Source organism: Odocoileus virginianus, chromosome 4 (genome assembly GCF_023699985.2).
Source record: "Odocoileus virginianus isolate 20LAN1187 ecotype Illinois chromosome 4, Ovbor_1.2, whole genome shotgun sequence".
NCBI lineage: Eukaryota > Metazoa > Chordata > Mammalia > Artiodactyla > Cervidae > Odocoileus > Odocoileus virginianus.
In genome coordinates, this window is record NC_069677.1 from 75,140,364 (window position 1) to 75,157,364 (window position 17,001).

At 38.9% G+C, this 17,001-nt stretch overlaps 1 protein-coding gene across 2 annotated transcripts in view; it reads right to left on the minus strand.

Moving 5' to 3' along the window:
- The window catches only part of DNAJC13 (DnaJ heat shock protein family (Hsp40) member C13), a 153,684-nt gene that overhangs the window by 108,971 nt on the left and 27,712 nt on the right, over positions 1-17,001 (minus strand). The window lies entirely within an intron of this gene.

The window sequence follows — 17,001 nt, forward strand, 5'->3', positions numbered from 1 at the left end:
AAAAAAAAAACCCTAGTAGCTTTACTACAGTATCATTTGCTATTAATCACTGCAAGTATATGCTCATTCTTTTTAATAAACAATTTCAAAGCCTTTTTTTTTTTCCAGGAAAAAAAAAAGAAAAAAGATGATAAACTAGGGCTGTGCTGTGAGCTCGGTTGCTCAGTCATGTCTAACTCTTTGCAACCCCAAGGACTGTAGCCCACCAGGCCCCTCTGTTCCTGGGATTCCCCAGGCAAGAATACTGGAGTGGGTTGCCATCTCCTTCTCCAGAAAATAAGTCTAAGAAAATACAAAAACAAAATTAAGAATAAGATAATTTATTACCATAGACACAGAAGAATAAAATGATGTAAGTCTATGCTGATAAATATGAAAATTGAGAATAAATCAACATCTATTACATAAATTTAAGAAAGCCAAAAACAATTACATCCTACAAAAGTACTAGGATCAAACAAGGAGATGAAACCCTAAAGGAACAGGTAAATTCTATGCTTCTTCAATTGTTTCAGGAAACAAACTAAAGCTTCTCAGTTCTTCCTGGCAAAACAAACAAATCTATTTTTAAATAAATAGTATCAATAAGAATCAAATGACAGATTAAAATAGTAATTAATACACCATGATCAAAGGCAGTTCATTTTAGGAAAACAGCTGAATATTAGAAAAATGTGTTAATTAGCATATTTATTGAAATATCTTTCAGTATTTTAGTAAGAGATTTTTAAATGATCAAAATGGACGTTAAACATAATCAGATGCCTTTTTTACATGAACGGAAAAGATTGTGCTTTTCTGCTTTAAACTACTAATACAGTAAAAAGGTACACATTACCATAAACCAACAGTCACCCTCTGACTCAAAGGTCACGTGCTAGGAGTATTCTCAAGAAGATCAAGAGAGCTCTTTTCACATTTTAACTTCCTATTGTTCTAATCAGTACATTATATAATAAAAATGACAAAGCTTCCATTTTGGGGAAAAATGATAGATTTTATTAATCTTTACCATTTTGCTGTATTACAAAATTTTCCCCGAATTTCTTATGTTGAAGGTGCAATGGGAAACTAAACAATGAGCACACTTCCTTCTAATATAAAAACATTCATTTGCTGCTATCTAAAGTGGCATCACCAACGCGATGGACATGAGTTTCAGTAGGCTCCGGGAGTTGGTGATGGGACAGGGAAGCCTGGCATGCTGTAGTCCATGGGGTCGCAAAGAGTCGGTCGCGACTGAACTGAACTGAAATGAAAGTGGGGAGAGGGTGGAGGGACAGATGAAGTAGATGAGGATTTATCTAAATAGCTTAAAAGTCTCAAAGTTTCAGAGGCTTAATTAATGAGAACAAAGAAAACCAAAGAAATAAAATCTTATTAAACCAGTATTTGCTTCAGAAGATAGCATAATGAAATCAAATGTATGACAGAAATATGAATTCACAGATTCTATTTTTCAGAGTCATCTTGACAAACATGCCAATATTTTTATCTTTAAAATTTTTTATTGCATGGTAGTTGATTTACAGTGTTGTGGTCGTTTCAGCTGTACACCAAAGTGAATCAGTTATACATATAAATATATCCACTTTTTAAAGATTCTTTTCCCATATAGGTCATTACAAAATACTGAGTAGAATTCCCTGTGCTATACAGTAGGTTTTACTAGTTAGATATCCATTAATGTAAAGTGGTATCTACGTCAATCTCAATCTCCCAATTTATCCCTCCCTCCCTTCCCCATCCGCCCCAAGCATAAGTTTGTTTTTCACATCTTTTACTCTCTTGTTCTATAAGTGAATTCATTTCAAACATACCAATTTGTATAATCCTGAAATAAAACTACAGAATTTATTTACTTTACTCTGGAAGCAAAAGCATAAGAATTAAATGCCTGAAATGTTCCAAATATCAACTGATATGGTGATATTCATAATCTTAAGAGAATCTAAGTCAAGAAAATATCCTTTTCAATTCTATATTAATCTCTACCCAACAAAGCTCTTCCTTTTTCTTGTATAACTTTTTCATCTTGATTAGTGCTGTGCAAAAGAACTTTCCAAAATGATGGAAATATTCTGTAGCTACACTATCCAACTAGTTAGCTCTTTTGAGCACCTGAAATGTGACTAATGAGCAACTGTAAACAGCCATGGTTGGTCAGTGGTTACCATATTGAAGAAAGTGCATTTTAGATACTGCAGCAAAAGTATGCTGGGGTGAGATGTCCACTAGGCCCAAAATACTGTCATAACTGGTAAACTCAGAGCTCTAAAGCTTCCTAAGAAGAGAGCTGTAAGAAAATTCTTAGGAAAATGTCCTCCCATTCCTCTCTCTTTCTCTTCTCTTTTTCTTAGGGTTCCACAGACCTCTCTCCTCTAGGATAGCTGTTGCACTTCCCTTTAAAGTTAGGGCAAATATTGTACTCCTAGGTCATTTAAAACTTTTACAGAGGTTCTTTTGTGGTCCAGTGGTTAAGAATCTGCCTTCCAGCCAGTGCAGGGGACACAGGTTCAATCCTTGGTCCCGGAAGATTCACACAACTACTGAGGCCACGTGCTGCAACTATCCAGGACCAGAGGCCATGCTCCGCAACAAAGAGAAGCTACCACAATGAGTAGCCTCTGCTCACCACAACTAGAGAAAGCCCACACACAACAATGAAGACCCAATGCAGCCCACAATTAATTAATTTAAACAAAAACTTTTTAAAGCACCCTTAAACCTTCCAAGAACCTAAAAAGCCCCCTGGGGTACCAGATTTAGATTAAAATCAGAATGAGGTCACATGCATGGTATGTTAGTGAAACTTGCAGTTTAAGATTTTTTTTTTTAATGAAACAAAGATGTACATTACATTTAGAAAAACTGGCAAAAAGGTAAACATTACTAAATTTCAAAAAGTAGAATTCTTTTACTTTTGATCCAGTTATATATATACACACACACACATATTATTTTTGAAATTATGTTCTGTTATAGTATATAATAAAATATTGACTATAGTTTCCTGTGCTGTGGCATAAACCTTTATTGCTTGCTGCATATATACATATATACCTTTTTTTAATTACAAATCTAGCTTTCTACTTTTACTAAGTCAAACAAGTAGAATCAAAATATCACAAATTTTTTAGTTAGGCAAAAATTCATAAGTTTTCTAAAATATATATTATACCTATTATTTATGTATATGTATACAAAAGTTTTTCTACTACACTTGATAAAGGCTTGAGAAAGAACATAAAAAAAAAAGAAATGGAGAAATTGGAAAACATTAAATAAATGAAATAGGAGCACTGAATATGAAATAGAAAAAGTGAAACAAACTCGATAAAAGTAAAAGCTCTTCATACAGTCCAGTTGTTTTTATACATGGCTGCTCATTAGAAATGTATCTGGAGCTCTGGTGAAAAAAAAGAAATACCTGGGCATCTGTGGTGGTAATAGTTTAGTCACTAAGTCATCTCCAACTCTTGCGACCCCATGGATGGTAGCCTGCCAGGCTCCTCTGCCCATGGGATTCTCCTGGCAAGTATACTGGATTAGACTGCCATCTCCTCCTCCAGAGGATCTTCCCAACCCAGAAATCAAACTCGGGTCTCCTGCATTGCAGGCAGATTCCAAGATAATTCTGATATGCATCTGGATTTGATCATAGGTTCTTCTATTTAATGGTACTCTTCGAAATACAGAATTCCATTATTTTTATATTAATCAATCGTGATACAATGGTACTGAGTAATAATAGTCTTGTTGTTCAGTCACTAAGTCGTGTATGACTCTTTGTGACCCCACGGACTGCAGCATGCCAGGCTTTCTTATCCGGCACCATCTCCTGGAGTTTGCTCAAACTCATGTCCATTGAGTCGGTAATGCCATCCAACCATCTGATACTCTGTCTGTCTCTTCTCCTTCTGCTCAATCTCTTCTTGCTTTCTTCTTTTTAAAATATTTTATTTTTGGCTGCACTGGGTCTTTGCTGCTTTGCACAGGCGCATGGGCTTCAATAGTTGCAGCGCATGGGCTCAGTACCAGCAGATTGCAGGCTCTAGAGCCATGGGTTCAGTGGTTGTTGTGCATGGGCTTAGATGCTCCACAGCATGTGGAATTTTCCTGGACCAGGGATTGAACCTTTGTCCCCTGCAATGGCAGGCAGATTCTTACCCACTGCACCACAGGGAAATCCTGCTTTCAGGATTTCCTTTTGAAATAAGTTTTTATAATATGATTTTTTTTTCCATACAGCAACTTTTTTTAGGGAAGAAAAAACTAATAGTGTCAGATCAGATACTCTATATTATCATGGACTGCCTCAATATTAAATGAGTACCTAATGGTGTGCTGGGTTCAATGATATGGCAGTGAGTAAGAGTTCCTTAAAGACCTAGTTTCCTCTGGGCAGATATTTTATTTGTTATTTAGTTAACCAATTTAGGTATCTTAAATAAAACTTCAAAGTAGTAAGAGCTAAGACAATTGTCAGTCATTGTAAGAAAGTTTATTTCAGACCTGAATACTCTTAACTAACTTGTATCAATTAGACATGTACAATATTATCAAGACAAAAACATATTATAAAAATACTGGGCACCATCACAAGGTCATATACTTCTGTACCTAAATTCATACTACTCATTTATCTCAAGAGAGAAAACTCAACATTACTTTTTTTGTTAAGTACAGAAAAAGCTTGTGTTTATTATAAAATAATGGTTCTCAGGTGGTGCAGTAGTAAAGAATCGGCCTGCCCATGCAAGAGATGCAGGTTCGCCCCTTGGGTCGAGAAGATGCTCTGGAGTAGGAAATGGCAAACCACTCCAGTATTCTTGCCTGGAAATTTCTATGGACAGAGGTGCCTGGTGGGCTACAGTACATGAGGCCGCAAAGAGTCAAATATTAATGAGCTGCTGAGCACACACAATGGTTCTCTAATTTCCTGTGAAAATAAAAACCTTTGTGAATTTATTTTAAAGTTAACATCTTCAATCCTTTCAGTGGATAGTCTACACAACAGGTTTCAAATAAGCCAAAAAGATCTAAACAGAGCTGAAAGAGACAGGTTTTGTTACCTCATGTAGTCCTCATAATATACAGCTTGAACTCCTATAGTACCCTGGGTAAACTTGGCTACTTTTAATTGTTCACTAGCATGGTGCTAGAGTGACTGTGAGAGATACCCCACGTCCAAGGGTAGAGAAGCCCCAGCAAGATGGTAGGCGCTGGAGTGGTGACTGCGCAGCCCTGGAACCACTTTGAGGAGATACCCCACGTCCAAGGCCAAAGGAGAAGCCCCAGCAAGATGGTAGGAGGGGCGAAATTGTGTTTAGAAACAGACCTCATACCCGCCAGAGAGGCTCAGAGGACTCAAACAAACCTTCTGCACACCAGGATCCAAGGACCCCAAAGAGATTGAAACAGAACTCTGAGTGTCTCCTGTGGAGGTAAGGGTCAAAACTGGCCTGCCACAGGGCAGGGATTCTGGGTGCAGCAGACTTGGTTATGGCATATGCCTTCTTGGAGGAGGTTGCCATTAACCCCACCATTGAGTCGCCAGAACTTACACAGGACTGGGGAAACAAGACCCTTGGAGGGCAGAAACAGAACCTTGTGTGCACCAGGACCCAGCAGAAAGAAGCACTGATCCACAAGAGACTGACCCAGACTTGCCCATGAGTGTCTAGGAGTCTATGGAGGAGGCCTGGGTCAGTGGTGGCCTTCTGCAGGGTTGGGGGAACTGAGTATAGCAGTGCCTTTATGGGACCTTCTGAAGGAGGTCACCATTATCTTCATTACCTCCGCCATGGTTTCAGTTCCGTTCAGTCACTCTGTCGTGTCCGACTCTTTGCGACCCCGTGGACTGCAGCATGCCAGGCCTCCCTGTCCATCACGAACTCCTGGAGTTCACTCAAACTCACGTCCAATGAGTCAATGATGCCATCCAACTATCTCATCCACTGTGGTCCTCTTCTCCTTCTGCCTTCAATCTCTACCATCATCAGGGTCTTTTCCAATAAGTCAGTTCTTCACATCAGGTGGCCAAAGTATTGGACTTTCGGCTTTAGCATCAGTCCTTCCAATGAATATTTAGGACCGATTTCCTTTAAGATGGACTGGTTGGATCTCCGTGCAGTCCAAGGGGCTCTCGAGAGTCTTCTCCAGCACCACAGTTCAAAAGCATCAATTCTTTGGTGCTCAGATTTCTTTATATTTCAACTCTCACATCCATACATGACTACTGGAAAAACCACAGCCTTGACTAGACGGACCTTTGTAGACAAAGTAATGTCTCTGCTTTTTAATATGCTATCTAGGTTTTTCATAACTTTTCTTGCAAGGAGTAAGCGTCTTTTAATTCCATGGCTGTTGTCACAATCTGCAGTGATTTTGGAGCCCCCAAAAATAAAGTCTGACACTGTTTCCACTGTTTCCCCATCTATTTGCCATGAAGTGATGGGATCAGATGCCATGATCTTAGTTTTCTGAATGTTGAGCTTTAAACCAACTTTTTCACTCTCTTCCTTCACTTTCATCAAGAGGCTCTTTAGTTTTTCTTCACTTTCTGTCGTAAGGGTACTGTCATCTACTTATCTGAGGTTATTGACATTTCTCCTGGCAATCTTGAATCCAGCCTGTGCTTCATCCAGCCTGGCATTTCTCATGATGTACTCTGCATATAAGTTAAATAAGCAAGGTGACAATATACAGCCTTGACGTACTCCTTGCTCTATTTGGCACCAGTCTGTTGTTCTATGTCCAGTTCTAATTGTTGCTTCCTGACCTGCATACAGATTTCTCAAGAGGCAGGTCAGGTGGTCTGGTATTCCCATCTCTTTCAGAATTTTCCATACATTGTGGTTATCCACACAGTCAAAGGCTTTGGCATAGTCAAAAAAGCAGAAATAGATGTTTTTCTAGAACTCTGTCCCTTTTTCAGTAATTCAACAGATGTTGACAATTTGATCTCTGGTTCCTCTGCCTTTTCTGAAACCAGCTTGAACAGCTGGAATTTCATGATTCACATACCATTGAAGCCTGGCTTTGAAAATTTTGAGCATTACTTTACTAGCATGAGATGAATACGATTGTGCAGTAGTTTGAGCATTCTTTGGCACTGCCTTTCTTTGGGATTGGAATGACCTTTTCCAATCCTGTAACCAGTGCTGAGTTTTTCAAATTTGCAGGCATACTGAGTACAGCACTTTCACAGCATCATCTTTTAGGATTTGAAATAGTTCAACTAGAATTCCATCACCTCCACTAGCTTTGTTCGTAGTGATGCTTCCTAAGACCCACTTGACTTCGCATTCCAGGATGTCTGGCTCTAGGTGAATGATCATACTATTGTTGACAATCTGGGTGGTGAAGATATTTTTTGTAGAGTTTTTCTGTGTATTCTGGCCACCTCTTCTTAATATCTTCTGCTTCTGTTAGGTCCATACCATTTCTGTCCTTTATTGGGCCCATCTTTGCATGAAAAGTTCCCTTGGTATCTCTAATTTTCTTTAAGAGATCTCTAGTCTTCCCATTCTATTGTTTTCCCCTATTTCTTTGCAGTGATCACTGAGGAAGGCTTTCTTATCTCTCCTTACTATTCTCTGGAACTCTGCATTCAAATGGGTATTTCTTTCCTTTTCTCCTTTGCTTTTCACTTCTCTTCTTTTCACAACTATTTGTAAGGCCTCCTCAGACAACCATTTTGCCTTTTTGCATTTCCGGTTCTTTGAAATGGTCTTGATTCCTGCCTCCTGTACAGTGTCACAAACCTCCATCCATAGTTCTTCAGGCACTCTGTCTATCTGATCTAATCCCTTGAATCTATTTCTCACTTCCATGGTATAATCTTAAGGGATTTGATTTACTTCATACCTGAATAGTCTGGCCTGGGGAATTCCATGGACTGTACAGCCCATGGGGTTGCAAAGAATCGGACACAACTGAGCGACTTTCACTTTCACTAACTGAGCAATACCTTCGTCTATGACACTGTAGAGTGACATTAGCAAATCTGTACTCCTCACATAACTAATCATTTTAACCAAACCTCTGCAAGCAGTAGAACTGCTCAGAATCTGCAGAGAGGCAGTAGAACAGCATTTTAGCTGTTCTAAGATTGCATTTCAGGGTCTAACAGGGACACAGAAACTCTAAGAAAATTATCTATTCTGGGAAGTAAGAAGGAAGAAGATATACTAGGTCCCTGGGTCACATTAGCTAATTAACTAAATTTCAAAGGTATCTGATAATCTGGTGGCTGCACGACAGCACAGGAGCAGCCGAGAGAAGCCACCCCACGTCCATGGTAGGGGCGGGCGGCAGCCCAGAGGACCTATCTCACGTTCAAGGTCAAGGGCTGAGAGGAGCTATCCCAAGTCCAAGGAGCGGCTGGGAGGAGCTACCCCACGTCCGAGGTCAGGGGCGGCAGCCTTGAGGAGCTACCCTATGCCCAAGCTCAGGGCTGGCGGCTGAGAAGAGCTACCCGATGTCCAAGGTAAGGAGCAGAGGCTGCCCTTTGCTGGAGAACCCATGAAGAGATACCCCACATCCAAGGTAAGAAAAACCTAGCTAAGACAGTAGGTGCTGAGAGAGGGCATCAGACGGCAGACAGACTGAAACCACAGTCACAGAAAACTGGCCAATCTAATCACATGGACCACAGTCTTGTCTAACTCAATGAAACTAAGCCATGCCATGTGGGGCCACCCAAGACGAAGGGGTCATGGTGGAAAGGTATGACAGAATGTGGTCCACTGGAGGAGGGAATGGCAAACCACTTCAGCTTTCTTGACTTGAGAATCCTATGAACAGTATGAAAAGGCAAAAAGATAGGACACTGAAAGAAGAACTCCCCAGTGGTAGGTGCCCAATATGCTACTGGAGATCAGTGGAGAAATAACTCCAGAAAGAATGAAGAGACGAAGCCAGAGCAAAAACAATACCCAGCTGTGGATGTGACTGGTGATGGAAGTAAAGACCAATGCTGTAAAGAGCAATATCGCATAGGAACCTGGAATGTTAGGTCCATGAATCAAGGCAAACTGGAAGTGGTCAAACAAGAGATGGCAAGAGTGAACAACGGCATTTTAGGAATCGGAGAACTAAAATGGACTAGAATGGGTGAAGTTTAACTCAGATGACCATTATATCTACTATTGTGGGCACAAATCCCTCAAAAGAAACAGAGTAGCCCTCAAATTCAATAAAAGAATCCAAAATGCAGTACTTGGATACAATCGCAAAAATGACAGAATGATCTCTGTTCATTTCCAAGGCAAACCATTCAATATCACCACAATCCAAGTCTATGCCCCGACCAGTAATGCTGAAGAAGCTGAAGTTGAATGGTTCTATGGAGACCTACAAGACCTTCTAGAACTAGTACCCCCCAAAAAATGTCCTTTTCATTATAGGGGACTGGAATGCAAAAGTAGGAAGTCAAGAAATACCTGGAGTAACAGGCAAATTTGGCCTTGGAGTACAGAATGAAGCAGGGCAAAGGCTAATAGAGTTTTGCCAAGAGAACGCACTGGTCATAGCAAATACCCTCTTCCAACAACACAGGAGAAGACTCTACACGTGGACATCACCAGATGGCCAACACCAAAATCAGATTGATTATATTCTTTGCAGCCAAAGATGGAGAAGCTCTATAAAGTCAGCAAAAACAAGACCAGGAGCTGATTGTGGCTCAGATCATGAACTCCTTATTGCCAAATTCAGACTTAAACTGAAGAATGTGGGGAAAACCACTAGACTATTCAGGTATGAGCTAAATCAAATCCCTTATGATTATACCGTGATAGTGAGAAATAGATTCAAGGGATTAGGTCAGAGAGAGAGTGTGCCTGAAGAACTATGGACAGAGATTCATGATACTGTACAGGAGGCAGGGATCAAGACCATCCCAAAGAAACAGAAATGCAAAAAGGCAAAATGGTTGTCTGAGGAGGCCTTACAAATCCCTGTGAAAAGAAGAGAAGTGAAAAGCAAAGCAGAAAAGGAAAGTTATACCCATTTGAATGCAGAGTTCCAAAGAATAGCAAAGAAAGATAAGAAAGCCTTCCTCAGTGATCACTGCAAAGAAATAGGGGAAAACAATAGAATGGGAGAGACGAGATCTCTTCAAGAAAATTAGAGATATCAAGAGAACATTTCATGCAAAGATGGGCCCAATAAAGGACAGAAATGGTATGGACCTAACAAAAGCAGAAGATATTAAGAACAGGTGGCAAGAATACACAGGAGAATACAAAAAAGATCTTCATGACCCAGATAACCACAATGATGTATGTGATCACTCATCTAGAGCCAGACATCCTGGGATGCGAAGTCAAGTGGGCCTTAGGAAGCATCACTACGAACAAAGCTAGTGGAGGTGATGGAATTCCAGTTGAGCTATTTTGAGCTATCAGCTAAAAGATGATGCTATGAAAGTGCTGCACTGAAAGTGCCAGCAAATCTGGAAAACTAAGCAGTGGCCACAGGACTGGAAAAGGGCAGTTTTCATTCCAATCTCAAAGAAAGGCAATGCCAAAGAATGTTCAAACTACCGTACAACTGTTCTCACCTCACACGTGAGTAAAGTAATGTTCAAAATTCTCCAAGCCAGGATTCAACAGTATGTGAACCGAGAACTTTCAGATGTTCAAGCTGGATTTAGAAAAGGCAGAGGAACCAGAGATCAAATTGTCAACATCCACTGGATTATTGAAAAAGCGACAGAGTTCCAGAAAAACATCTACTTCTCTTTATTGACTATGGCAAAGCCTTTGACTGTGTGGATCACAACAAACTGTGGAAAATTCTTAAAGAGATGAGAATACCAGACCACCTGATCTGCTCTTGAGAAATCTGTATGCAGGTCAGGAAGCAAAACTTAGAACTGAATATGCAACAACAGACTTGTTCCAAATAGGGAAAGGAGTATGTCATGGCTGTATAGTGTCACCTTGCTTATTTAACTTATATGCAGAGTACATCATGCAAAATGCTGGGCTGGATGAAGCACAAGTGGAATCAAGATTGCCGGTAGAAATATAAATAACCTCAGGTATGCAGATGACACCACCCTTATGGAAGAAAGCAGAGAACAACTAAAGAGCCTCTTGATGAAAGTAAGAGGAGAGTGAAAAAGTTGGCTTAAAGCTCAACATTCAAAAAACAAAGATTACGGCATCCGGTCCCATCACTCCATGGCAAATAGATGGGGAAACAGTGAGAGACTTTATTTTGGGGGGCTCCAAAATCACTGTAGATGGTGATGGCAGTCATGAAATTAAAAGATGCTTGCTCCATGGAAGAAAAGCTCCATGGAAGACCAACCCAGACAGCAGAGACATTACTTTGCCAACAAAGTTCTATCTAATCAAAGCTATTGTTTTTCCAATAGTCATATGGATGTGAGAGCTGGACCATTAATAAAGCTGAGCACCAAAGAACTGATGCTTTTGAACTGTGGTGTTGGATAAGACTCTTAAAGAGTCCCTTGGACTGCAAGGAGATCCAACCAGTCAATCCTCAAGGAAATCAGTCCTGAATATTCATTGGAAGGAGTGATGCTGAAGCTAAAACTGCAATACTTTGGTCACCTGATGCAACGAACTGACTCATTGGAAAAGACCCTGATGCTGGTAAAGACTGAAGGCAGGAGGAGAAGGGGATGACCTAGGTTGAGATGGCTGGATGGCATCACCAGCTTGATGGACACGACTTTGAGTAAGCTCCGGGAGTTGGTGATGGACAGGGAGGCCGGATGTGCTGCAGTGCATGGGGTTGTAAAGTGTTGGACAGGACTGAGCAACTGAACTGAACTGAATTGAACTACGTTCACAGTAATATTAAACAGGAGGTACAAAGACTTCCACCATGCTCCCTGTCCTCACCCTCCACATCCTCCCCCATTACCAAGAACCCCCCCCCAACAATTTGTTTCATCTGTATCTGATCAACATACATTGATACAATCAGTATCCAACAAAGTCCACAGCTGAGTTAGAGTTCACTCTTGGTGTCTCACATTCTATGCTTTGGACAAAGTATCCAAGTGTATCTACTATTACAGTATCATGGAGTAGTTTCACCTTCCTAAAAATCCTCTGAACTCTTGTCTATTCATCCTTTCTTCCCTGCTACAAACCTTGGAAGCCACTGATCTTTTTACTTTCTATAAAGTATCCCTTTTCTACAATGCTATATAGTTTGAATTATACAGCACATAGCCTTCACAGATTAGCTTCTTTCACTTAGTATTTAAGTTTTAAGTTAAATTTAAGTTTCTTCTATGTCTTTTCATGACTTGATGGTTCATTTCTTTTGAGCACTGAATAATATTCACTGTCTGCATATATTAGCTTATTTACTCATTCACCTACTGAAAGACATTTTGGTTGCTTTAAAGTTTGGTAATTATGAATAAAAATGCTACAAACATCTGTGTGCAGGTTTCTGTGCAATGTAAGGATGTAAGTTCTCAGCTTCTCTAGGTAAATTCAGTGTAACTGCTGGATCATATGGTAAGAGACCTGGAGGAGGGCATCGAATTCTTGCTTGGAGAATCCCACTGACAAAGCCTGGTAAGCTATGGTATGCAGGGTTGCAAATAGCTGGATAGGACTGAAGCAACTTAGCAAGCACATGCATGCTAAGAGAACACTGACTGTTGTAAGAAACCACCAAACTATCTTCCCAAGAAGCTGTGTCATTTCACATTTCCACCAGCAATAAAGGAGAGTTCCTGTTGCTTCACATCCTCACCAGCATTTGGAGTTGTCAAGAGTTCTGAATTTTGGCCATTTATTTCTCCATTTACATTTCCCTGAATTACTTGTCAACTGTACATTTTCTATTTTTCTCTTTTATGGCCATGCTGCATGGCATGTGGGATTGTAGCTCCCAGACCAGTGAAAGTACAGAGCCCTAACCACTGGACCACCAAGAAATTCTTGGCATATTTTCTTTGGTGAGGTCTCTGTTAAGATTTTTGGCTCACTTTTTAATCAAGTTGTTTGTTTTTTCATTGTTAAGTTTTAAGAGTCCTTTGTAAGTAGAATAGTTCTTATCTTCTGCAGTTATTTTCTCCCAAATCGTCTTCACATTCTCTTGATAGTGTCTTTCAGAAAGCTTAAGTTTTCAACTTTAATACAGTCCACCCATCAATTCATTTTTTCATGACTATTACCTTTGGTGTTGTATCTAAAACATCATCATCAAACCTAAGGTAATCTGGATGTTCTCCCATGTTATCTAGGAGTTTTATAATTTTGCATTTCACATTTTGGTCTGTGGTCTGAAATTTGAGTTAATCTGAGTTAATTTTGTGAAGGGTGCAGAATCTATGCCTAGATTCATTTTTTTGCAAGTGGATATCCAGGTGTCAAGTATCATTTGCTGAAAAGATTCTGTGCTTTTCAGCTGGAGTCGGGGGGAGAAGGAGAGGGTGGAAGGTATGGAGAGAGTAACAAGGAAACATTAAAAAAATAAAAAGACTGTGCTTTTAATAGAACATTGTGCATAAAATATAAAATTCCTATAAGGAGATGTGGTCCTATTTGCACTTCTGAAAGATATTCAAATATCAAGATGCCTGATAAGCAATAAGAGATGTACAAAGAAAACACAAAGACAATTCAGGATGGACTCATACCTGGTTTAGAGGCTGGCAGGGGCAAGGGCTAAAATCAACAAAGCAGGGGAAAAAAACCTCAGGATTCCTAGACTTACCAGAGTTAGTGAGGTGTGTAAGTAACAGGCAGCTAAAGAGAAGAGTCTCTTTTCCTTGTCCAACTCTATTCCTACTTACAAGAAAGGAATCAGAGATTCATCAGCTTCCCTTCCCCTTAACTCTTATCTCGAATTTCCTGTATCAAGTCATTCCAGGGGCTATGAATATAGTGGGTACCTGCCAATGACTTATCACAGACATATCCCAATGTACTGAAGCTAAAATCCTGTTCAGATACTAAAATTCTACTTTTAAATTCAGAGCATTTGCCGCAATTAATGTATGCAAATATTAAAGTGATCCACAGGCAGATTTTCCATGTAATTTCCATTCAGGAAAAAATTAAGTACCTAATTTTCAACCTTACTCTGAAGATTTTCGTAGAGAATATTCACTTCTGTTTAACTGAAATGTATGAATCTTCCTTCTATCAGAAATGACTTGCCAGGCCAAAAAGGAAATTTTGCTCTTTAATGAAAGAAAGTATTTTTTACTACTGACGTCTTCTCCTATTTCTCACTGTTTCCAGAGCAAAGATAAAATTTAACTGTGTACAAGTGGGAAAATGACAAGCATAGCAGAAAAGCTACTTTGCCAGCCAAAGGGTCTACAATGATGGTGAACAGACTTGAATCATTAAAAAATGAGTAGCGGCTGCAAAGTGAAACATGAAAATTATTATAAAGGTAACATGAAATAAGTGACATGAATATCCCCAAGGGAAATACCTGGAGAGGTTATCTTTAATTTAGGTATACTAAGAGAAAAAAAAAAACATTTGACCATCTTTACTGTCATTACCAATAACATTTTTCTGAAATGTTGGGGTTGAGATGGAATCTCTTAAAACTGAGGCCCTAAAGCCCCCATATCACACACAAAATTTGTTGTATGCAGAAATATGTTCTAAAGAGAAGGTTCATATAGCAACTCCAAAACAACAGAAAAATCTCAATGTGGGGGCATTTAGTTTTTCATAAGACTGATGAGAAATACTTTAAGCTTAGATTAGAATTGACTACATAAAACTGTTGTTGTTAGTCAGTCGTGTCCAATTCTTTGCAACTCTATGAACTGTAGCCCACCAGGATCCTCTGTCCATGGAATTTTCCAGGCAAGAATATTGCAGTGGGTTGCCATTCTGTTCTCCAGGGGATCTTCCTGACCCTACCTGGGTCATCTGCATTGCAGGCAGATTCTTTACCAGCTGAGCTACCAGAAAAGGGCTACATAAAATAGCAATATAATAAAAGATTCAGTGCCACACAATAATGTATATAACACAATGAAATAACTATCATTATCTAGGAAATGTAGGACCTTTGAAAAGAAAAGTGAAACTGTAGTTACTCACTCATGTCCAACTCTTTGCAACCCCATGGACTATAGCCCACTAGGCTCCACTGTCTACGGAATTTTCCCAGCAAGAATACTGGAGTAAGTTGCCATTTCCTTCTCCAAGGGATCTTGCTGACCCAGGGATCAAACTCACATCTCCTGCATCTCCTGCACTGGCAGGAGGACTGGACTGCTTACCACTGAGCCACCTGGGAAGCCCTAGATACCCACATACAAAAAAATAAAGACGGATCCCCACTACCCACTATACACAAAAGTTACCCAAAATCAAAACTATAAAACTCTTAGAAAAAAAAGGAATAAATCTTTGGGACCTTGAATTACGTAATGGCTAACAACACAAAAAGCTCAAGTGGCAATAGAAAGAAATAGATAAACTCGATTTCATCAAAATTAAAAAGTCATACTTCAAAGCACACCATCAAGAAAATGAAAAGATAAACCACCAAACAGGAGAAAACTGCAAATCATATCTCTATAAGAGACTTGTATTCACAATCCATAAGGATTTCATGCAACTCAACAAATAACCCAGTTAAAAAATGGGTATGTGATTTGAACAGACATTTCATGATATATACACAAATGGCAAATAAGCATGAAAAGATACTCAACATCTTAGTCATCAGGGAAATGCAAATCAAAACCACAATGAGATACCACTTCATACTCACTAGGATGCCTAAAATAAAAAAAAACATACAATAACAAGTGTAGGTAAAGATGTAGAGAAATTGGAATCCTCATACACTGATGGTAGGATTATAAAATGCTGCAGCCACTTGGAAAACAGTTTGCCTGTTCCTCAAAAAGTTAAACACAGAGTTACCACATACTTCTATATAACTCCATATACCATCAATTCCACTCCTAGGTACATACTCAAGAGAACTGGAAATATAGATTCACTAGTAAACATGTACGTGAACATTTATAGCAGCGCTATTCTATTCATAACAGTAAAAAAGTAGAAATAATATAAATGTCCATCAACACAAAATGTGGCATACCCATGCAATACATTTGACAATAAAAAGAAATGAAGTAATGACACATACTATAACATGGATAAACCCTGATAACATGTTATGTGAAAGAAGACAGTCATGAAGGATCACATATTGGATGAATCCTTTTATATGAGATGTCCTAAATAAGCAAATACAGAAACAGAAAATAGATTAGAGGCTGCCAGATGCAGGGAATAAGAGAAGGGAGGGAAGGAACTGCTAATATTTTTAAAGGAATACTCTTGAGAGGTGAAGAAAGTGTTCTAAAGAGAGTTGTGATGGTTCACAACTCTACGAATATACTAAAAACCACTGAATTGTACACTTGAAAAAGTTTTATGTTACATAAATTTTATCAATAAAGCTGTTATAAAAACAAAACAAATTTCAAGGTGTGAATGAGAGGGAAGGAACTGTGCTTGCAGCAAAGAAATAGTTCTGCTCCAAATAATTACAAAGAAAGGAAAAATAAAAGGACTGTCTTAAGTCATAGTCACCACTAAGAACATTAAAAATTTTTTTCTAGATGATCACAATTACAACAAGCTCACAAAGCAAAAAGTATTATAGTTATTTTGTAGAATTCAACATAATGATATAATAACATTTAAAAAACAAAAGTTATATTATGATGATTAGAGCAATCTAAAATTTGAGAAAAAAATTAGGATCATTTAAATATACAACATTTTTAAGACTTACTGAAAGAACTAAAGAGAGTCATACTACTCTGAATATGCCAATATTCTAACTTTGCTTAATGAAATTAACTGAAGAAAAAAATTTCAAGACAAGTATACTACAAGGATAACAATTAAGTAGCTCATACAACTGAGCTTCTAAAAGGAAACAAAATTAAACACTCAAATCTTTCAAAATTAGTTCATTAATGCAAACCAGAAACACTAC